Here is a 24538-nt window from a genome sequence, read left to right as displayed (position 1 = left end):
GTGGTAACAGGCCATTTGTTTGAAAAAAATGACCCTCTAAAGAGTAACCCACCCAAACACTTTTCCCGATCATATTTCTTCACATTTATTTCTGACTAATACACATATCCCTGAACACAATGTGCGGTGTAGCATGGCCAGCTCACCTAACCTGCATATGTTTGGATTGTGGGAGGACACCACAGCAAAGACACATGTACTTGGGGAGAACGTGCGAAGTCCCACAGTCACCCGAGGAGGGAATCGAACCGATGTCCCTGGCGCTGTGAGGCAGCATTGCTAATCACTGAGGTACCATATAATCTTATGCAATAAGTAAAATCAGCGAAAGATACGAAAAAATAAGTTTCAAATGAACACTCTCCGTTATTGTCAAAGCATGTCAATCTTACATTCAATACGAATAGGTGTATGGAAAACAAAAAAAAAATCCCGGCAATTCATGTATAAACAATAATTTAAAAATTAATTTGATCAAAGGTCATAACAATATTTAGACGAATTGCAATTTTTAATAACAAATTTAGATAATTAGCTGAATAATGAACACTTGGAAGTGGCATATATTTACTTAACGCTGAAGAAAGCGACTTGTTTTCCCCCTTGTTACACAGCAGAATAACAATGTGTGTGTGTTCGAAATGTTTGAATCAAGCTCTTTCTAACAAAATAACTGATGACTTACGATCACTTAGCCTTGTCACCTTTAAAACCACAACATTCTCAAATATTTTCCAGGAATTTACAATCAGAAGAACTAGTTAATTCCTTTTCATAGGAACCCAAAGAGAATAAGTAGCGGACACTGTGAATTAGTGAGTCAATGCAAGAATTCAACTGAAGACAATATCCCTTCTTTCCAAAAATGTTCAAAATTTTAAAAAATCAAAATTCATTGCCATTGTTGAATGAAAGAATAAAGAGATGCTAATTCTTTTTCATTTGATTTTGTTGCATGAAACATCCGTAAGTCGTATTATGATTACAAACACAATAAATGTGAGCATTGAAGTCAAATATAATTAATTGAATTCAACTATGTTTCAACAGGTAAAATAAAAATTGATACTTACAATGATTGAGAGATTGTGCACTGCAATATCTTTACAGTGGTTCATGTACTGTGCCGTAAATCCACATTTGCGCAACCTACTAGATTGAATAAGTATTATTTTTATTATAAATCAGCAACAATTGAATTATCAAAGTCTGTCAATACATTAATGAATAATGAAAAATCTCTTTTTGCAAGTGATTGAGCAATGTCTGGAAATGAACTGGAATTAATTCAGTGAAAAGTAATTACATTTTCCTGAATTTTAAGGCTGAGATTATCGTGATCATTCAAATGAGCAAACATCAGATATTTGCAATGACGTTGGATGGGAAGACATTGGTTCCTTTGTGGGGTAGGTGACCTGAAAAATAAAGGTATTTTCACACTGTACTATTAGTACTAAGACATAATGAATTAAATCTAAATGTGAATCTCACTATACTTGTTCAAAAGACGTTTTTATAAATAATTGTGCCATTATTGTAATGGCAATGACTTGATAATGAATGCTGTCTTTTGAAGAATTCAAATGATTCAATATTTCAAAAGCACTTCACTGTGATGTTGATTGGATATTTATTAAGATCAGTAAACTGAGGTATAAAACATTGTACCTAGCTTTATGGATTGAAGAAAAATGTGCCATTCCGTGATTATGGAGCAAAATTCTTCTTTTTTTAAGTAAAAAATGTATGTAATACAAGAATTGTGAATTTCCATACACCGGATTCCTTGTAGAGATATGTTACATCAATTTATATGATCAATATTATGATCAATGTTTCAAGACTTGTGTCAGAATTAGGAAGAGAATTAGTAAGTCATGAAAGTGAGCTTGAAACTGAACAATGTAGTCAATGACATGTGGCGTATATGCGATTTTAATAATATTGTCATTTTTGGACAATGATGAATAATGTTGGAATAGAAATGCCAAAAAATCAACATGGTCAAAGCAGTTCTTTTCTTACAATGAAATGAAAACAATAATCATTTTGTAGCACGCGTGATTTGAAATAGCAGTTTTTTTTAACGTGACATATACAGTGAAGGCTAACCCTTTTGCAAAAATGTAGGAACTTCACAAATTTAAAATGCAGTATTTGTTCAAATTGTAATAAAAATGGTTATAATTTGAATTGTATACACACACAACAAAAAAGGAGCTTAAAGATTGTTAGATTGACAAAAATTTGCTTCCCAACGTTATTGTAGTATAGTCAATATCCGTGATAAAGTAGAATTATTGGTTTAAACAATATAAATCAACATTAATGACTGAGCTGAAATATAGCACATCAATTGCATTAACTGCATAGAATAGTAAATAAATGCTTACTGTTGTCATTTGTCCCACGAACAATAAGATACTTACTCAGGTTATTCCACGGAATAGTAATCAGCTGATGATGAATATCTTTGTTTCGCTTTATGTGCACTGTTTTGTGTGAACATTGATTTCAATAAATTTAGATTTTTACATGAATTAGAAACAGACTGATAACTGGGTGTGAAAGATCTTATTTAAGACGAGACAATTGTTATGTATTCACTAGGTTTGCTGAACAAAACACTGTTAAGTCATCATGCAATAAACTGGATGAGAGAGAAATATGCAAATTCAATTTTCAAATGAATGCACTCGGATATTTTCACAACATTTCAATCTTACATTCAATATAAATAGATGAATGGAAAACTAAAAACAAATTTCAGACAACTCATAAACAGATCAATAACTAAAAATTGATATATAGTAGGAAGTGGCATTTGTTTATTTAACTGAAGAACTTAATTTTTATTCTCATATTTATACCTTTGAAGCATCAAGTTCTATGTGCAGTCTGAACTCAGTTCTTCAGAACAAAAGAAAATCAAGGAATATCTTTACTTTGCATATTTCATCTTTGTGAGTGCAACATTATCAAATATTTTGCAAAGAATATTGATACATTCTGTTATTAGCGGACTGAAGAAAATATATAGCAGATACTGTGATTATTGGAATGAACAACAAATGAAAACATATCAAATGTTGAATTGAAAGGCAATTCATTCGATTCTTAGATATTTTCTTCTCAACATTCAGAGCTGCTCTGGCACAGCTCTGTGCAAGGTGGGAATTGAAATTGTATCCTCTGGTCTGGTAACAGAGACACGAGCAGAGTTGCACAAGATTCCTTCATAACATTCCCAACCAGGCTGGGCAGGGCTGAAAACTAATCAGATGTTTATTGTGATAATTGGATTGGAATTAAATGGTTGGATACTGTGTGCAATCTTCTGAAAATTCAGTAGTAATTTACAATAATGATGGGAGTTAACAAATGTCTTAATTTAACATGATTTTTATGATCACTTGTGGAACGACAACTTGACAGAATTGCGTGATTACTGTGCATTATAAATAAAAATGGATATAATTATTCCATATGTTCATAAGTTCCACATTTTCTGAAATGCAAATTACAATGTTTTTGATCTACATGTAAATTGGAACAAAATGATGAATTGGTCAATCAATGTGTCTATTCAGCTGAAGACAACTTTCATTCTTTCTGAAATATACGATTTCTAAGAAGTGACCATTTCCTGTGGTTGTTTAATGAAAGAAGAGAGATGCCAACCCTTTTTTGTGTGCTTCAAAAAATTCATGGGGATTTCAATGATTTTGCACGTGAAAAATATTCAATTATTATTGTGATTAAAAACACAATAAATGTTAACATTGAAATGATTTCTAATCAAATCAATTCAAAAGTGTTTCCAAGTTTAAAATGAAAAGCAACATTCAGAATGATTGCATGATTGTGCATTGCAATGTCCTTGCATTAGTTATTATATGAAAACATTGTTCCACATGTACACGCCTTACCGAATTGAACAATTATTAGGTTTTGGCAACAAATCGATTTGAAATATTTTATTAATGAATTTAAGAATAATGAGGTATCTCCTCTTACTATTCCACTGAGTAATGTTCAGAATCGAAGAGAAATATTGCAGTGTAAATTAACTGGTGTTCTCTGAATTTCAATGGCTGAGAAGACTGTGATCTTTCAAATGAGCACAAGTCAGATATTTACAAATGATGTTGCAATGGCAATTATTGGTCTTTTGTGGGTATATTGGCCTTATCAAACAAGTTTTAATGTTGTAGCACTCACACGAAGAAATATGGAAGATATTAAAAGCACATTGTACTTGTTATAAAGCCTAAGTTAAAGTATTGCGTAATTATTGTAATTGATCATTGTTTCTAAAATCCTGATAGATAAATTGACTTAATATTTTGAATGCACTTTGCTCTGATGTCGATTGTATATTCATTAAGATTAATAAACTGAAAATTAAAATATAAAACGTGGCTTTAATAATTAAAAAATCTCAGCAACAATTGAACATCGTTCAACTTTTTTTTGGTCGGTTCATGTCTATTTTATTAATGTAACTTTTATCATGATAAATGTTTAGATAAATGTCAGAACTAGGAAGAAAATAATGAGGATGGGAAAGTGAGTATCTTTATGAACTAAACATCGAGTTAATGATATTTGGTACAGGAAGTCATTTTGTAGCAAAAAACTAATAATTGTGCGATTATCGTTCATTGACAACTAATGTTGGAAGAAAATAAAACTATCTCAAAATGAAATTAAAATAAATATCATTTTGGAGGTCACATGATTTGAAAAACGGAAATTGTCACTTAATGTGACATTTGAGCTGAAGAATCGTTCTTCCCTCCACCACCCCCATGTGTCGTCCTTTCAATAATTTAAAATTTAGTATAAGTTGAACCAAATAACAAATGGATGTTCCTCCATTGTTTTCTTGAAAACAAAAATTTAAAAAATTAACATGAAATCATATCGCTCTGCAAGGAATAATTTCACAGATAATAAGTGTTTGTATTGAATTTAAATGTCACCATAGCTGTAGGAGTGATTTCCCCTGACAGGGAATGAAGACTGAGGAGATAGGCATAACTCAGACAAGTGGAAGATGTTTACACATGCTGCAATCAGTTAATGCAGGGATCATCCCCCAAGGCCAATCTAGGAATGGAGGTCCATGACACACTGCAACGTGTACAGTAAAAAACAGTATTTTTACACAATTTCTGTATTACAATGTCCACATGCAATGTGGTTACAGTCCTTCCCTCATGATACAGACACCCGATCCTGTAGAACACCCAATCTTGGATGAACATCGCTATGGATAGCCCCAGCTTCCTCTTGCTTCATGGTGTTTGACAGGTGCTATAATCTCCAGGCCTTGGGATCTCTGTGCATTTTATTTCCTCACATTACAACATTAATTGCTGCAGTCCTTTAGGCCTCTCACTATGCCTTATTTACGATTCTCAAGAGTATGTAATTAGAAACTTTTTAAATGTTCTGAGCAACTTTAAAATAGAAACTATTTCTGACAATCAAACCCTGTCTGTTTCCCTGACAGCTGCTATGGAAGTTAGCTGGGCTCTATCCTGCAGTTGGTGTTTATTCATTCACTGGCTCAATTATTCTTTCATTAATGAAAGTCAGGGTTGGTCATTTTTCTGTGTGCCTGCATTCTCTTATCACTATCTGGAATATGACTGTCTGGAATGGCATGCTTATGGACTTGGAGTAGGATTGTACAAAATGTTCTTTTTTAAACTTAAGACTGAAATAGACTGTTCGTCTTATTTATCTCCCCTCCACCATTTTGTGTTTTAATTCTAAGGCAGGCTGCTCGGGGATTCCCTACAGCAGCAAATCAACAAGGATTTCAGCATTAAAATAAAAATCAGCATTTGCTACCATTAGGAAACAGTACCATGCAATATGCTTACGTCCCTGAGACTTAATTCCACACTTAAAGCCGACTATACTGACTTGATCAATGATTACATATTAGATATAAGTAACAATTAGTGGTAAAACTAGTCACTGTAATCTTAAAATGATTAGAAATGTCATATTACAATCCGCAACATGTAGAATTGGAGTCTAAAACAATCAGACGTATCTTCATTTGTAAGGCAGAATATGAATCCAATGCTTTCTGTGAACATTCAAATGAGAAGATATCAGATATTTCCTGTCAGTGTTGGATGAGGAATCATTGCTTGGTTTGTGGTTGTGTTGACCTGGAATAAAAGATAATGTTTTCTTTGTAAAATTGGCACTACGAAATAATGATTTAAATTAAAATGTGAATCTCACGATATTTGTTACAAAACCTAAATTGAATTACTGTGTGATTGTTGGACTAACAATGAATTGGTAATCTATTTTAGAACACTGACACATTAAGTGATTCAATATTTCCAAACGGGTTTGCTGTGATATGGTACTAAGCACATATGCTCTTACTTAAAAATTAAAATCATGGCAATTGAAAGAAAGATAAATACACATACCATGCGCTTATTGTAAATTCATGCAAAATACAACTGCAGAATATGTTTAAAGCAGTTTTTCCTATAATGAAAAGATAACTAGAATGATTAGCAGCAGGATGTGATCACAAAAAAAATCATTCAATGTGACTATTCAGCTGCAGGCAGCTCCCCTTCCTTACACACATGTATAACTTCCAACAATTCAAAATTTACTGATAAAGAAAACATACGCATGTAAATTCTTTTTTCTTGTTGACAAAAAAGTCACAAATTTGAATTTATTTTAGCTTTAAAATATTTAACTATACTTTGATCAGAAATACAATAAATCTTCATGTTGAAGAAAAATCTAATCAAATCAAATCAAAATACACATCGATATTCACAATAATTGGGAGAGTGAACACAACAATATCTTTCCATCAGTTAATGTACTGAGCCATAATTCCACTTTATATCCCTTACTGGATTGATCAATTATTAGATATTAACAATAACTAAATTATTAATATGCTATCTTTGAACTGAATATTAATGAGCAATCTCATTAATGGTTGAACGAGCAATGTGTCAACATAAACAGTAATTATTAGTGAAATGTCTAAGATATCTCTTCATCGATGAGGCTGAGATTACTTTGATTGTTGAAACGAGCAGCATTCAGATATTTATAATGAGCATTGGCTGGAAATCAATGCTTTTTGGTGTAGACCTGAAAGATTTTGTTATTGTAGTATAGGCAGTAAGAAATTATGATGTGCATCTCACCTTACTGAATATTTTCAAGTTTTCTAACAGGTTTCTGGTCCAATCTTCAGTTTAACAAGGGTAATGTTGGGTCAGAACATCAATAACTGCAAACATTTTAAACACATCTCCATCAAAGTTGCTAATCTGATAATTCAGAACAAATATCAAAAAATTACCTCTGTAAATTTAATTGACTATATTTTTAGATTGTAGTCAAGTTCATTATCTACTTATTTCCTTCCTATTTCTGACACCAGTGGCTAAATATTGATTAGATTAAATGTCATATGAGATAGACATTACCTTTCTCTCAAAGATCTGTACAGCACAGGAATGGGCCATTTGGCCCATAACGTTGTGCTGAACATAATGTAAAAGAAACTCATCCCTTCTGCCTACCCTTGGTTCATATCCTTCCAAATTATCGAAATAAACATTAAAGAGCCTTAATGTATCTGCTTCCACCACCAACCCTGGAAGTTCATTCCAGACACCAATCACTCCTTGTGTACAAAACAAATTGCCCCTTACATGCCCATTGAACTTTCCCTCCTGACCTTAAACACATGTCACATAGTTTTTGACGCGTCAACTCTGGGAAAAACTTTCTGACCGTCAACCCTATCTACGTATCTAATGATTGTACAGACTTCCATCAAGTCTTCCCCCAGTCTCCGCCACTTCACAAAAAAGCAACCTGAAATTTTCTCACCTCTCCGAATCCAGGCAGCATCCTGATAAACGCCCTCTGTACTCTCTCCAAAGCCTCCATACCCTTCCTGGAACATGGCGAACAAAAGTGAATACAATACTTTAAGTATGCCTTAACCAAAGTGTTAAAATGTTACAACATGACTTCCTGACCCTTGTAACCAGCTCCCTGACCAATAAAGGCAAGCATGCCATTAGCCTTCCTAACCACCTAATTACTTGCATGGTCACTTTCAGGGAGCCATGGTCTTAAACGCCAAGATCCCTTTGATTAATAAAGGTGTTAGGGTCCTGCCATTAACTATCTACTTTTTTTTAACATTTGAGCTTCCAAAGTGAAACACCTCACACTTGTATGGATTAAACTTCACCTTTAATTACTCTGCCCATATCTGCAATTTATCTTTTTCCTGCTGCATTATTTGACAACACTCTACATTGTCCTCAACTGCACTGAACGTTATATCATCTGCAAATTTATTAACTCACCCAATTAGATTTTAATCCATGTCACTTCTATATAATTGCATCGCAAACAGAAGGGTTCCAGTACAGATCCCTGTGGAAAAAAGACAGAAAATGAGGGAAATGCAGAATTCTTGAAGAAATGAGTTTTTTTCAATGACAGAATAATTCTGATGAATAATCTTCTAAAGTGTGATTTTTAAAAAAATTAACCCAATATTTTAATTCTGAGTTTATTGATCTTAACGAATATCCAGTACAAACTGCTTTGAAAATATTGTATCATTTTAAGTGTTGCGTTCTCACATTAAATATTATTTAATTGTCATTTCAATTATCACACCATCATGAGATTTACATTTTCGTTCAATCCATTATTTATTAGAGCCAGTATCATAATGAAATATTGACATTGTTTTCAGGTCAACACACCTGCAATCAACCAAAGTTCTCTCACCCAACACTCATTCTAACTCTCTCATTCTCTTTCATTTGAATTCTCGTATTAATGGAAGGATCATCAATCAGTCTTATCAATTAAGAAATTGCTAACTATTTTTCACATAAATATTTCATTTTTTTTCCAACATATTGCACAATTACATCGCAATAAGGGTTTTCTCATCATTCTTAAATTTGTTATCAGCCATTTTAAAACTAATTATTACCAAAATCTAACCGGTAATCATTGTTGAAATCCAATATCTCCAGCTGTATATGTGGAACTATGTCTCAGTACATCAACCAATACAAACAATATTGCACTCTACAATCTCTTAATCTTAGCAAAAATAATTTTAAGTGTGGAATCTTAGCTGGATTGAATTGGTTGTAAGAAAATGTGCAGTCTGAAGAAAGGTCACTGGGCCCAACTCTCTCCACAGATGCTGCCAGACCTGCTGAGTTATTTTCCAGCAATTACTGAGTTTGTTTGTGATTTCCAGCATCCACAGTTTTGTTTACATTCTTGTATTGATTGTATTTCACTTCAATTCTAAAATTGCAACATTTCTGATTATTACAATAAGAGCTAAGTATTTTTCATGTTAAGTATTATTTAAATTTCACGTGTTCCTTGTGTAAATAAACCAGAATTAACAAATGTTTGTTCTATGCTTTTACAATAAATCTTGAATTCTTAGAAATCACATTTTTTTGAAAATGAGGGAAGTTGTTTTTCGCTGAGTAGTCACATTGAATGACTAATGCTTTATTTCCAATTCATGTGCATTAAAAAGCAGGTTAATTTTAATTTATGCAGATGAATAACTGCTTCAAACAAATTGACTTACTTGATTATCATGAGATTTATGTTTATTTAAGACCATTGTTGCTTCGTTCCATCATTATTAGAAATTACTAATTCTTTTTATCGGTCCATTACACACTGGAACTGTCTAAGACAATCCTAGTCCGATTATAACAATAAATATCTGAGCAGTTTTCCCTGTGAATAAACACAGTAAGTATGTGATTATAGTCCTGCCCTTCCTGCATGGGAATATTATGGAGGGCTCTGGTAATGTGTATACTAGTAGACCAGGAGCCATCAGTTCAATTCCCACCTTCAACAGAGATGTGTCAAAACACCTCAGAGTTGATTAGAAAATATCTAAGTGTCGACTGAATTGCTTTTCAACCAACATTGTCTCAACTTGTAACTGTTGTTCATTATAATGATCACAACATCTTGAATTTATTTGCTTCACATCACTGATTAAAGACTGAATGTTATTACGCTGCTTCTAAATACCTCTCAACTTTTAATAACTTTGCAGTCTTAAAGATGTACATAATATGTATATTATTTACATAATATTTAAGGTGTAAATAATATTTAAGGTGAGGGGGAAAGATTTAAAAGGGGTCTGAGGGGCAACTTTTCCACACAGTGTGTTTCACATATTGGGATGAGCTGTGAGAGGAAGGGCAGTGGCTGGTACAATTACAACATCTAAAAGACTTTTGGACAGTTTATTGGATAGAAAACGTCCAAAGGGGTATGGGACAAACACAGGGAAATGGGACTAGTTTAGTTTAGGAAACCTGCCCGGAATGCCAAGTTAGGCTGAATGGTCTGTTTCCGTGCTGTATCAATCTAGCATTCTACAACTTAAACTTCACTGTGATTGGTAAAGGAAAGAACAAACGGGTGTTAATTCTAATTTGTATCCATAAAAAAGTGACATGAATTTTAAATAATTTTGTCACATGAAATAGTTTGCTCTTATTGTGATTAGAAATACAATGAATGTGAGCATTAAAGTGAAATATAATTTAATCAATTCGACTGTGTTTCCATGGTTAAAATAAAAATTGATATTCACAATCATTGTGAGTTTGTACATTGCAATATCTTCACATTACTTCATGTACTGAGCCATTATTACACATTTATACCCCCTACTGAACTGAACATTAATTAGATATTAGCGACACTTAGATTTTCGAAAATCTATCAGTACACTTGTAAGAAGGAGAAATTTAATTTTGCTACATGACTGTGCAATGTGCAGACATGAACAGGAATTATTGCAGTGAAAAGTCGTTACAGTTTTCTGAATTCATAAGGCTGAGATTACTGTGATTATTCAAATGAGCAAAAGTCAGTTTACAAAGCGTGTTGCATGCAAAATGATTGGTTCCATTGTGGGATAGTTAACCTGAAAACAATAGCATTGTTGCAATGGATTAAATTAAAATATGGATTAAAATAATATATGGATCTGACGATACACGTTAGAAAGACAAACAAATTATTCTGCAATTATTATAAGGATAGTGAATTCCTAATAAATGTTGTATTCTGAACAAATAAATTGACTCAATATTTTAAAAACACTTTGCTCTGGTGTTGATTAGATGTACATTAAGATCGGTAAACTGAAGACTGAAATATAATACCTCGATTGATGGATTGAGGACAATAAATGAGCCATTCAATAGTTATTGAAGAGAATTCTTTTTTGTCAAAATGCAGACAATTCAGAAGTAATGTATTTCATTCAATTAGTTTACTTGTAGAAACATGTGATGTGATTTTAATTTATGTAATTTTATTCTGATCGATGTTCAAACATTTGTGTCTGAATTAAGAAGAAAATAAAAAGATAATGAAAGTGAATATGAGAGTGACCACAAGATACAGTCCGTGACATTTGATAGAAAAAGGAATTTGCATAATCTCATGACTATTCAATGTTAATAAATAATTAACTCCTCAGGTACTGAAGCAGTCCAAGTCCAAGTACAACAAGATCTGGACAATATCCAGGCTTGGACTTACAGGAGGCAAGTAACATACATGCCACACAAATGCAGGCTATCACATATAAGACATAACCTAACCACCATCCCTTGACATTCGATGGTGTTACCATGATTGAACACCCACTATCAACATTATCCTGTGGACAATCATTGATCAGGAACTGAATTGGTCTCACCACATAAACACAGTGGCTACAAGAGTAATTCAACTCCTGGCTTCTGAAATCCTGTCCAAACGCTACCAGGCACAAGTCAGGAGTGTGATGGAATATTCCCCACTCGCCTGGATGAGTGCAGCCCTAACAACACTCAAGAAACTTGTTACCATCCGGAATAAAGCAGCCCGCTTGATTGGCACTGCTGCTACTGAGCATCAGTGGTGGTGAGGGTGGATGATTGTGGATGTCCTAGCTGCAATCTCTGCCTCTTCTTATTAACAAAGATAAAAGAATCTTACATTGCTCAACTTTCTCATCAAAACCGAGTACAGTATTCACCCCAGCCCTCTTTTATACGAACCAGCAGCATTTCCACCACCAATAGCAGCTTCTCTTAAAATATTTTGTCAGTAACTTGTAATTAACTGGTTACTACAATTACAACTGAAAATGTGTTGCTGGAAAAGCACAGGTCAGGCAGCATCAAAGGAGCAGGAGAATCGACGTTTCGGGCATAAGCCCTTCTTCAGGAAGGTCCTGAAGAAGCAGTGAACCACATTTTGAAATGATCTTTCTGAATATAATATGCATCAGGTTAAAACTGAAGTAGGTGTCTTACACAACTTGCTGCAAGGACACAGACAGTAGAATCTGAGGTGATCATGAGGATGTGGAGGTGAATGTGAGAGACAAGCTGGGACTGTATTGGATTAGTCACGGTGAGAGGGAACAAATACTGGATGGAGGGTTTCAGCAGCTGATGGACTGACGCTGAGGTGAGCCATCGGAAACTGAGCAAGTGACCACAATCTAATAGGACAGAGAAACTGATCCATCAGCCTGAAACTGAGTGACCACGTGGCTGTCAGTGACTCCAACACAAGTGAATGGAAACATTGCTCAGAGCCTGTTTCTGTAACATTCATCACAACCAGGAAATGGAAAGTGAATAATGAGCTGAAAACAAGGCCACTGCTCTGTTAGAGTCTAAACATTTCAATGTTCAGTTATTGAACATTATTGACTCTCAGAATATCCTAGCCTGCAGAATCACAGTAAAAGGGGAAAGTCAACAATATTCTTGGCAAAGACAGAATGAACCAACTGCTTGTATAAAAACAGCTAAGAACAAAGGGGATGAATCCTCCACAAACTGACAAACACAGGTACCATCAGATTTATAGATAGAGATTGGAATTCGTGAGAAAAACCCTTCCCTGTTTATGGTGTGTGGGAGAAACCATTCTCAGTGAGAACTGCCACTTATTTCCTTTGAAAAGAGTCTCTGTTTCCCCTCAGAAAAGCAGGTGTGTTGCTCACTTACAGACTGACTTACAGACAAAGGAAACCTGATCAGGGACTCGCAGGTTAATTAAGCTATTAGTGACACTCCATTGCACACAACAAGAGCTTAGACCACAACAGATTCTAGTGAAACCAACAATGCAATGAAAAAGGTGAATTAGTCTTTATAATCATGCAGCCTCTCTCAATCAAATAATCCCAGTCAACTTCCAAACATTTTAAAACTATTAATACCAATGGATACATATTTATTTACTTTCCTAATTTCCTCCAAAAATATATCTGACTATTCTCTTTAAAATATATTTTAAATGGTCAATTCATAATCACAATTCATTTCCAATTATTCTTAGTGCAAAACAACTTGCAAACTAAAATAGTTTTCACGTCAATAATGACACTGGAAACTTTGTTATGTAGTTTACTCATATTTCCAAATATTGTTTTGGTTCATTATTGCAGTGAAGCTAAAATTAAAGTCTATTTATTTTCTCTGGTATCCTTCCATTACTTTATTCCCTAATAAGAATGCTTATGGTGTAATGGGTGAGAAGCATTAAAATAAAATTGAATTTTCAATGCAAGAACTGGAACAAATAATCACATATTATTGAGTTCATTCATTGTCATTGATTATCAGGTTTATTTTCACTGTATGATCACATTAAATTCACTTAAATAATCACAGTACAATTCTCACCTCTATAGATATGTCGAGTGAATGTCAAACTATTCTTATTTTAAGTAAAACCAAATTTACATTTTGCTCTGTTTTATTCCAGGAATGACAGGATGTGTTACATTATTATGGGAAACAGGAACAAGTGAAGGTGGTGGCTCTCGGACGTGAGGCCTTAACGCCAAAGGGCCAGGTGGTAGTTACAGTGGGGGGGGAGGTACCCAGTGCCCCGCTGTCCTCAGAAGGCAGTGAGGATGGTGACACTGACTGGAACGGGTTAGATGGTGAAGTGCCCATGTATGGACAGAGGGACGGTAATGGGTGCGATCACCCACCACCCTGTAATGCCCAGAAGGCAAGGTCCATGGCACCACTGGGCATCAAAGGTCAACTTGGACAGACAGTAGGCAGCAACAAAGGGAACTGACAGAAACGAAACATGAACAGTTCACCTGCTGAATGACAGATGTTGGTGTGTTCACACCCATCCTGATAGAGAAATGGTAGTAATGGGCCTTATTGGGAGAATATGGATGAATTAGTTGAGGTACAGTCTCACCAATGATGGTGTTAGGCCAAAATCTCTCAGGCCAAGTTACCCTGACGTATACATCAGAACCAGTCCCTGCAATCAGAATATGGGGGTGTGAGCCGGTTCCCCCCAGTGCACAGCCGATCTGTGTCTCCAGGCATTTACAGATATTACAGGGACACACTGGGGAGGGGACAGGCTTTATGGGCTAAAATAACCTTGGTGACTCAGGGACCCAAGGGTAATATCAAGGATCACACAGAGAGGAAGCCTGAGGTGTGTAAGGACCACGGGGGATTACCAAACCCCAGACTGTGATGATGATATCAGTTTGTTGTTTTTAAACTGGGATCCCATTTAACTGTAATCATAAACATGGGACTCCCAGTGGGAGATAATTCTAACTACTTTCTGAATTGGGCCATGGGAGCTGAGGCAAACTCAGAAACACAGGGGAACAGCTGCAGTACAGGGAGGGTAACCAGACTCACAATGTTACAAGGGAAGCAGGAAAGGGCACATAGCCAAGGAACATAGGCAGAGAGAGGGAGATAGATGTTCACATTGTGTGTGCGCATCTGTTCACTTATGGAATATGAATATTCATTGACGCTGTGTTTGGGAACCAGCAGAATAAATATTCATAAAAGGAGCATCTATATCAGTTACCGACACGGATTTGCCCCACACCCCTCAATTACTAAAATGAGAGCAGTTGGAGAGGGAATCGAGGAAGCTGGATGAAATGAACCTCTCCCGACGCAGATCACGGATATGGCAAAATATATTCAAATATGGGGGTGGGAAACTGAGGAAGGGACCATTCTGGGAGTTGTCAGTTTCGAACAGTTAGGACCAACTATTGATGCAGAGACACAAACTGTAATATGGGAACAACCTGGTCAGGCCCGGGACAGGAATCAAAGGAGAGGCGACATCTCCAGAGTAGTTACCTTGCAGGGAGACTGGAACAGTCAGGGAATCTGGGGAGTTATAGCTAGGACCCAAACAGCAGTGTGGGTAACTCAACCAGGAATGCGGTTTATTACCTGCAGATCCTGTAAAGATCAAGGGCCCTCTCACTCCCCACACAAACAGAATCCCATCAAAGCTGGGGCCAGGAGGCAGTAATTGTGACAGTAACAGATCAACAGAAGCAGTGAATAGTCAGACCGACACTATCCCAGACTAACTCACAGAAGCTGGACGGCTCATCCCACCTCATTATTGAGTATACCTCCCACAGTAAATCCGCCACTAAAGAGTATCCTACATTAGCGAACCATACCACTGTATTTAATGGATTGAAATCGCAACAGGATATAGTCTCAGCCCTTGATATTGTGAATGGGTTCTGGTCCATATCTGTGCACCTGGAATCCCAGAATAAGCTGGCGTTTACTGGCTGAGGAAAACAGTACATCTGGATCCAGTTACCTCAGGGATCCCACAATATTCCACTATATCCCACCGATATATGGCTGATGGAGTTAGTCACATTGATCTTACCAACACCTCATTACCTGAGTTGGTGTGAAGAACATATCCAGATATTAAACAGAACATAGGGTCAGGTCAGGCAGGCCGAGCTTAAAATTAACCCACAGAGAGTGGGAAGGTAGGGAGAGATGTACGTGGGACATCACATCAGGGAGATCAAATCAGGAAGGGAGAGGGGACAATCCTAGCAGAACGACAGACAACGATTTCAAAACTATTCACCCCCACACCATGAAGGGGGTAAGGCAAACTTAAGGATTGTTTAATTACTGTGGGAATTTTGTGGATAATTCTCCAGAATTGGCAGAACCATCACAAGCCCTGACAGAAGCACGACATTAGCCAGGGGTCAGGGAGTCAACATGTACACATGTACAGTCAGCATGCCTTTGGTATTGTTCATGACCATGTGTTGGTCTGTGCTCGGTAAGGGTACATCGCCCTGTCTGGGGGCCACATAGAGCATGAAGGACAGGTCAGAGAGTTAGTGGGAGCAGCTAACTTTCCCAGTGAAGCAGCAATAATGAAGATTAGAGCTCACAGGAAAGTAGAAACCCCACACCAACGGGGCAGTAAGTATGTGGGTAAGGTGAGTGAAATACTGACTGAAACAGGGCAGACATTTGGGGAAGAGGCAGTGGCAGTAACTGCAGAAGTGAGTAAGGAAAGTTTAAAGACCTTCGCAGATACAACCCCACAATTGAGAATAATTTCATCAAAAGGCTTATAATTCTAGATTTGTATTGAAATCAAATTCCACATCTGCTGTGATGGGATTTGAATCAGGGTCCACAGAATATTACCTGGGTGTCTGGATTAACAGTTCGGCAACGATAAGGGTGGAAACCAAATCCTTGATCAAACAGGTAGAAATTAGGAGAGCTGATAGAATGGAGGAGAATTGAAGGGAATGGGGGAAGAGAATGACCACGTTTAGGTTCAAGGCAGCTGAAACTAAAGCCACCGACAGGGAGGAGAATAAAAGAAGAAACACTGACACAGCTGGAATTGGATAAATGCAGATACCTCAGGGAGGTGTGGAACTAGCTGGGAGGACAGGGTGAAGGCACGGGTAGGTTTAAAAGCAGTGAACCACATTTTGAAATGATCTTCCTGAACATAAAAGGTCCTTAGTTGGTAGGATTAGGGAAAACCCTAAGGCTTTCTATAGGTATGTTAGGAATAAAAGAATGACTAGGGAAGGAATAGGTCCAATCAAGGATAGTAATGGGAAGTTGCGTGTGGAGGCTGAAGAGATTGGGGAGGCGCTGAATGAATACTTTTCGTCAGTATTCACTCAGGAACAGGACATTGTTGTCGATATAAATACTGAGGCACGAATAAGTAGAATGGATGGCTTTGAGATATGTAGAGAAGAGGTGTTGGAAATTCTGGCAAGGGTGAAAATAGATAAGTCCCCTGGGCCTGATGGTATTTATCCTAGGATTCTCTGGGAAGCAAGGGAGGAGATTGCAGAGCCATTGGCCTTGATTTTTGTGTCCTCTTTGTCGACAGGAGTAGTGCCAGAGGACTGGAGGCTAGCAAACGTGGTTCCCTTGTTTAAGAAGGGGAGTAGGGATAATCCTAGTAACTATAGGCCAGTGAGTCTCACTTCTGTTGTGGGCAAAGTCTTAGAGAGAATTGTAAGGGATAGGATTTATGCACATCTGGATAAGAGTGATGTGATCAAGGATAGTCAGCATGGTTTTGTGAAGGGCAGGTCGTGCCTCACAAACCTTATTGAATTCTTTGAGAAGGTGACTAAGGAGGTAGATGAGGGGAAAGCGGTAGATGTGGTATATATGGATTTTAGCAACGCGTTTGATAAGGTCCCCCATGGTAGGCTACTGCAGAAAATACAGAGATATGGCATTGAAGGTGAGTTGGAGGTTTGGATTAGGAATTGGCTCTCTGGAAGAAGACAGAGGGTAGTAGTTGATGGCAAAGGTTCATCTTGGAGTGCCGTCACTAGCGGTGTTCCGCAAGGATCTGTTTTGGGACCATTGCTGTTTGTCATTTTTATAAATGACCTGGAGGAAGGGTTAGAAGGTTGGGTGAGCAAGTTTGCGGATGATACGAAAGTCGGAGGAGTTGTAGACAGTGAGGAAGGATATGGCAGGTTACAGCGGGATATAGAGAAGCTGCAGAGCTGGGCAGAAAGGTGGCAAATGGAGTTCAATGTAGCTAAGTGTGAAGTGATTCACTTTGGTAAGAGTAATAAAAAGATGGATTACTGGGCTAATGGTAGACTACTTGGTAGTGTGGAAGAGCAGAGGGATCTTGGTGTCCATGTACACAGATCTCTGAAAGTTGCCACCCAGGTAAATAGTGCAGTGAAGAAGGGATATGGCGTACTGGCTTTTATTGGTAGAGGAATTGAGTTCCGGAGTCCTGAGGTCATGCTGCAGTTGTATAAGACTCTGGTGCGGCCGCATCTGGAATATTGTGTGCAGTTTTGGTCGCCATACTATAGGAAGGATGTGGAGGCACTGGAACGGGTGCAGAGGAAGTTTACCAGGATGTTGCCTGGTATGGTAGGAAAATCCTATGAGGAAAGGCTGAGGCACTTGGGGTTGTTTTCATTGGAGAAAAGAAGGTTTAGGGGTGATTTGATAGAGGTGTACAAGATGATTAGGGGGTTAGATCGGGTTGACAGTGAGAACCTTTTTCCACGTATGGAGTCAGCTATTACAAGGGGGCATAGCTTTAAATTAAGGGGGGGTAGATATAGGACTGATGTTAGGGGTAGGTTCTTCACTCAGCGAGTTGTAAGTTCATGGAATGCCCTGCCAGTAGCAGTAGTGGACTCTCCCTCGTTATAGGTATTTAAGCGGGCATTGGATAGGTATATGCAGGATAGTGGCTTAGTGTAGGTTAGGGGTGCTTTGATCGGCGCAACATCGAGGGCCGAAGGGCCTGTACTGCGCTGTAATGTTCTAATGTTCTAATGTTCTAATAATATCGATCAGGTTAAAACTGAAGTAGGTGTCTTACACAACTTGCTGAAAGGACACAGACAGTAGAATCTGAGGTGATCATGAGGATGTGGAGGTGAATGTGGGAGAAAAGCTGGGACTGTGTCGACAAAACTATCCACCCGCACACCGTGAAGGGGGTAAGGCAAACTTTAGGATTGTTTAATTATTGGAGGACTTTTGTGGAGAATTACCCAGAAATGGCAGAACCATCACGAGCCCTGACAGAAGCGCGGACATTAGCCAGGGGTCAGGCAGTCAGCATATACACAGACAGACAGCATGCCTTTGGTATAGTTCATGACCAAGTGATAGCCTGGGCTCGGTGAGGGTACATCACCCTGTCTGTGGGCACGTAGAGCATGAAGGACAGGTCAGAGAGTTAGTGGAAGCAGTTAACTTTCCCAGTGAAGCAGCAATAATGAAGATTAGAGCTCACAGGGAAGTAGAAACCTCACACCAATGGGGCAGTAAGTTTGTGGGTAAGGCAGGTGAATAGACATTAGACAATAGGTGCAGGAGTAGGCCCTTCTGCCCTTCGAGACAGCACCACCATTCATTATGATGATGGCTGATCATCCTCAATCAGTATCCTGCTCCTGCCTTATCCCCATAACCCTTGATTCCATTATCCTTAATAACTCTATCCAATTCTTTCTTGAAAGCATCCACAGCCTTCGGGGCAGAGCATTCCATACACCCACCAATCTCTGGGTGAAGAAGTTTCTTCCCAACTCTGTTCTAAGTGGCCTACCCCTTATTTGTAAACTGTGTCCTCTGGTTCAGGACTCACCCATCAGCAGAAACATGGTTCCTGCCTCCAGAGTGTCCAATCCTTTCATAATCTTATATGTGAAATACTGACTGAAACAGTGCAGACATTTGAGGAGATGGCAATGGTCGTAGCTACAGAAGTGAGAGAGGAAGGTTTAAAGATATTCCCAGAAACAGTCCCACAACAGGAGAAACAGGAATGGGAAAAGGGTGGGGCAGTAATAGGACACGTCAGAGTCTGGATGATCCAGCAGTGCCACTACACTGTATAAGACAAACATTATTAAAAACATATCATGGGCTGGCCCATATTGGGGAGGATAAAATGCAATATCAGATGATCCACTACAATCCTTGCCTGGAACAGGGAGAAATACAGCAAGGTTTTGTCGAAGGTGTGTAGTCTGTTCACAGTGTGAGCCAGGGAAAGCAATAAAATGGAGGCAGCAGCAGGGACCCAGGTGCCCATGGGAACAATTACAGATGGATTTTACACACACACACATCCCAATCCCAGGGAAGGAAGTCCTGCTGGGTTTTAATAAATAGGTTGACTCAGTGGGTGGAAGCATTCCCCAGCAGATTCTGACCAAGGGACAAATGTTACAGGGAACATAGCTAAAGAGCTATGTGCCCTGTCTGGTACTGAACAGAAATCCCATCCCCCATAACACCCCCAGAGCTCTGGGACAGTAGAAGGAATGACGCAGACACTGAAAGCTAGTCTGACTAAGGCTCTCTCAGAGACAGGACAGCGATGGGTTAGAGTACTATCCAGCAGCCTAATGAAACTGAGGACAACCCCAGCAAAGCCAACAGGACTATCCCCCTTTGAATTAGTGACTGGATGGACTATGCAGATGCCACCGGGTATGGTAGGGGGAGGGCTGGAGATGTGTGGTAGTGGGAGGGCTGGAGATGTGCAATGACAAGGATAGGGTTAAACCATTTGTGAAAGAACTGGCAAAGCAGCTGCATGAGCTGAGAGAATCAGAGACTGGGAAAGGAAACACGGAAATATCCGAGCTGACATTCCAAACCCTGGAGTTCAGGTCAGGAGGAAAATATTACTGGAACATATGAAGTAAACACATCAAAATGCTGGACTTACCTGGGGGAGACAGAGAAGGACCCCTCCCATCATGTATTAGTAAGGAGCTCTGAATAAACGTTGGTCATGCTGCTCAACACAGAACTCAAGGCTCCTCTTTGACATTTCTCCCAGCAACAGTTGTGCAGGGTCATGTTGCTGGCTGGAGGTCTGTGACCAGTGCCTCTTTTCCACAAGGGTCAGAGCTGGGACATCTGTTGCTTGTAATGTATATAAATGAAAAGTTTGAAAATGTAAACGTTTTAATTAGCAAGTTTGTAGGTGGCACAAACTGTTGAAGTTGTGAATCGTGAAGAATGATGTCAAAGGATACAGCAAGAAAGAGATGAGTCAGAAAGTTTTGTGGAGAAATTGCAGATATGTTTTAATTCAGACAAGTGTGAGGTGATGCGTTTTGGAAGACACAAAGCAAGAGGAATGTATACAATAAACGGAAGGGTCCTGAGCAGCACTGATATACAGAGGGATCTTCAGTTGCAAGCTGAAAGATCCCTGAAAGTGGCGAAGGAGGTGAATGGCAGGCTTGCCTTCTTCTGTCAGGGGAGTGAATATAAAACTATAATCAGGCCACCTTTGGGGTATTGTGTGCCGTTTTGATCACCACATTTTTGGAAGAATGTGAAGGCTTTTGGGAAGGTGGAAACAGGTTTACCAGGATGTTGCCTGGATTGGGAGAGGTTAGAAAATCTTGGATTGTTCTCTTTGTAAAGTCAATGTCTGTGGGGTGACCCAACTGGCCCAGACAGAGTTTGTAAACCATGGTTTACTACAGAAATTGTATCTCTTGTTAAAAAGAAGAAAGAGGCTTATGTGTTGATGAGGCAAAATGGTACAGGTGAAGCAATAGAGAGTTACAGATCAGCTAGGAAGGATTTAAAGAGAGAGTTAAGAAAAGCAAAGGGAGGACACGAGTCATCTTTAGCAAACAGAATAAAGGATAACCCTGAAATTTTCTCTTGGTGTGTGAAGAATAAAAGGATGATTAGGGTAGGAATAGGGCTAATCAAAGACAGAAGTGGGAAGTTGAGTGTGGACCCTGCAGAGATCGGAGAAGTGCTAAATGAATATTTCTCATCGGTGTTTACACAGGAAATGGAGAATATTGTAGAGGACAAAAATGAGGTACGAGATATTAGACTAGAAAGGATTGAGGTTAGTTACGCACAGGTGTTATCAATTCTAGAAGGAGTGAAAGTAGACAAGTCCCCAGGCCGGATGGGGTTTATGCGTGGATTCTCTGGGAAGCTAGGGAGGAGATAGCAGAGCCTTTGGCTTTGATATTTGAGTCATCATTGTCTATGAGTTTAGTACCTGGGGACTGGAGGATTGCAAATGTTGTGCCCTTGTTCAAGAAGGGTAGCAGAGATGACCCAGGTAATTATAGACCAGTGAGCCTTATTTCCATTGTAGGAAATGTTTTGGAAAGGATTATAAGAGATAACAGTTAGAATCATCTAACAAGCAACAATTTGATTTCTTATAGTCAACATGGTTTCGTCAAGGGCAGGTTGTGTCTCACAAAGCTCATTGAGTTTTTTGAGAAGGTGACCAAGCATTTAGATGAGACTAGGCCAGTTGACGTGGTATACATGGACTTCAGTAAAGCCTTTGATAAGGTTCCACATGGTAGGCCAATGGAGAAAATGCAGAGGCATGGAGTTGAGAGTGATTTAGCAGTTTGGATTAGAAACTGGCTTTCTGAAAGAAGGCAGCGAGTGGTGGTTGATGGAAAATATTCAGTCTGGAGCCCAGTTACTTGTGGTGTTCCACAAGGATCTGTTTTGGGACCACTGCTGTTTGTCATTTTTATAAATGACTTAGACGCAGGCATAGGTGGATGGATTAGTAAATTTGCATTCGACACTAAAGTCTGTGGAGTAGTAGACAGTTTGGAAGAATGTTACAGGTTGCAGGGGGATTTAGATAAACTGCAGAATTGGGCTGAGAGGTGCAAGTGCAGTTCAATGCAGCTAAATGTGAGGTGATGCACTTTGAGAAGAATAACAGGAAGGCAGAGTACTGGGTCAATGGAAAGATTCTTGGTAGTGTGGGTGTGCAGAGGGATGTTGGAGTCCACGTACATAGATCCCTGAAGGTTGCCACCAAGGTGGACAGTGATGTTAAGGCAGCATACGGCGTGTTAGGTTTCATTGGTAGAGGGATTGAGTTCTGGAACCGCAATATCATGCTGCAACTATACAAAATGCTGGTGTGGCCACAGTTTTAATATTGTGTACAGTTCTGGTCGCCCCATTACAAAAAGGATGTGGAAGCATTGGAAAAGGTGCAGAGGAGATTTATCAGGGTCATGTCTGGTGTGGAGGGAAGGTCTTATGAGAAACGGCTGAGAGACTTGGATCTGTTCTCATTGGAAAGAAGGCGGCTAAGGGGGGGTGGTGGATTTGATAGAGACATACAAGATGATCAGAGGATTAGATATGGTAGACAGTGATAGTCCTTTTCTTAGGATGATGATGACAGCTTGCACAAGAGGGCACAACTACAAATTGAGGGGTGATAGATTTAAGACAGATGTCAGAGGCAAATTCTTTACACAGAGAGTGTGGTAAGTGTGTGGAATACCCTACCAGCTAAGGTAGTCAACTCAGCCACATTAGGGAGTTTTAAACAATCATTAGATAAGCTCATGGATGATTTTGGGGTAGTGCAGGGGGACGAGTTGAGAAAATTCCACAGGTCGGCGCAATATTGAGTTCCGAAGGGCGTGTTCTGCACTGATATGCCTATGTCTAATTCCTATTAATATACGGTCTCTGTGGGTAAGGCAGAGATTTGTGAAGAAGAGTCTCTACAAGTAGACACTCAGCTACTTTAGAGACACTTTGAAACTCTCGCCGGCTGTCCGATAATAAATCTACTGCTGTTGTGCAGAAAACTTGCATCGTCTGGATTTGTGGAACAATATAGGCATCTACAATGAAGGATCTGAGTGATTTTCAGACTGTGGCGTATAGACTTACTGGAGTGGTTCACTGATGAAGAAAATGCAGTCACTGGATTAATTTGAAGAAATTGCGATTTTCTTTGAAGTGAAGAAGTTGGATATATTTTTGATAGAGCTGTATAAGATTATAACAGACCTAGATATAGCAGACAAAAATATCGGCATTCGATAGGTGATGGCACAAGAGTTAAGGTCAGATGTAAGGTTTTGAGACAGCGGGAGATGAGCAAGTGTTTCTGCTGACTGTATTGGCTGGAAATATGCAGAACATGCTGCCTATTATGGTGGTGCAAAGAGAGAAGATCAATGATTGATAAAAACAATTAGATCAGTTCTGAGGGAAATAAACTTGCAAAGTTTGGGGTACGTATGGGAATGAGAATATTGGATTCTGCGACAGAGAGCCGGCTTGGATTTGATGGGTCTCTTTCTGTGCGATAATGCATTTTATTTGGACTTGCTTAACTTGCTCTGGTCACCGATTAAGTTGTCATTAAGGTAAATCTGCTCAGTGTTCCTACTCAGACCAATACAGGGCAGTCCCTCCACAGCAGGAGATAATGTTTACTGCTTTATACTGGGTTCTTTGGGGGAGTGGTGGGGGGAGGGGGGTGGGGGGGGGGGGGGGCTATCGGTGTGTGTCACAGGCTGCTTGCATTTATCTGAAATGGCAAAACCCCAGTGCAGCCACACCAGGAATCGACTCTGGAAATGTGGGGAATGCCAGAAGGGAAGACTTCACCCATCCCACCTGGAAACTGGCCAAACCAGTCAGACTGGGGAGCTGTTTACCTGCTCTGTGTGTGTGTGGGGTGGGAAGGGATTCACTTCGGCATCCATCCTGCTGAGACAGTCAATTTACTGATAGCCACAGTTGAAGGATTTTTTTCTCTT

At 38.8% G+C, this 24538-nt stretch overlaps 1 long non-coding RNA gene across 1 annotated transcript in view; it reads right to left on the bottom strand.

Annotated features, from left to right (window-relative positions):
• Nucleotides 1-6167: 6167 nt before the first annotated feature.
• The window catches only part of LOC140484481 (uncharacterized), a 30093-nt gene continuing 11722 nt past the window's right edge, over nt 6168-24538 (bottom strand). Inside the window, exons 2-3 of the long non-coding RNA XR_011962175.1 lie at nt 8400-8469; nt 6168-6194 (exon numbers count right to left, since the gene is read on the bottom strand). This is a non-coding gene — a long non-coding RNA (uncharacterized lncRNA). The remainder of the gene's footprint in view (nt 6195-8399; nt 8470-24538) is intronic.

Source organism: Chiloscyllium punctatum, chromosome 13 (assembly GCF_047496795.1).
Source record: "Chiloscyllium punctatum isolate Juve2018m chromosome 13, sChiPun1.3, whole genome shotgun sequence".
NCBI lineage: Eukaryota > Metazoa > Chordata > Chondrichthyes > Orectolobiformes > Hemiscylliidae > Chiloscyllium > Chiloscyllium punctatum.
This window is presented reverse-complemented; position numbering and strand designations above follow the sequence as displayed.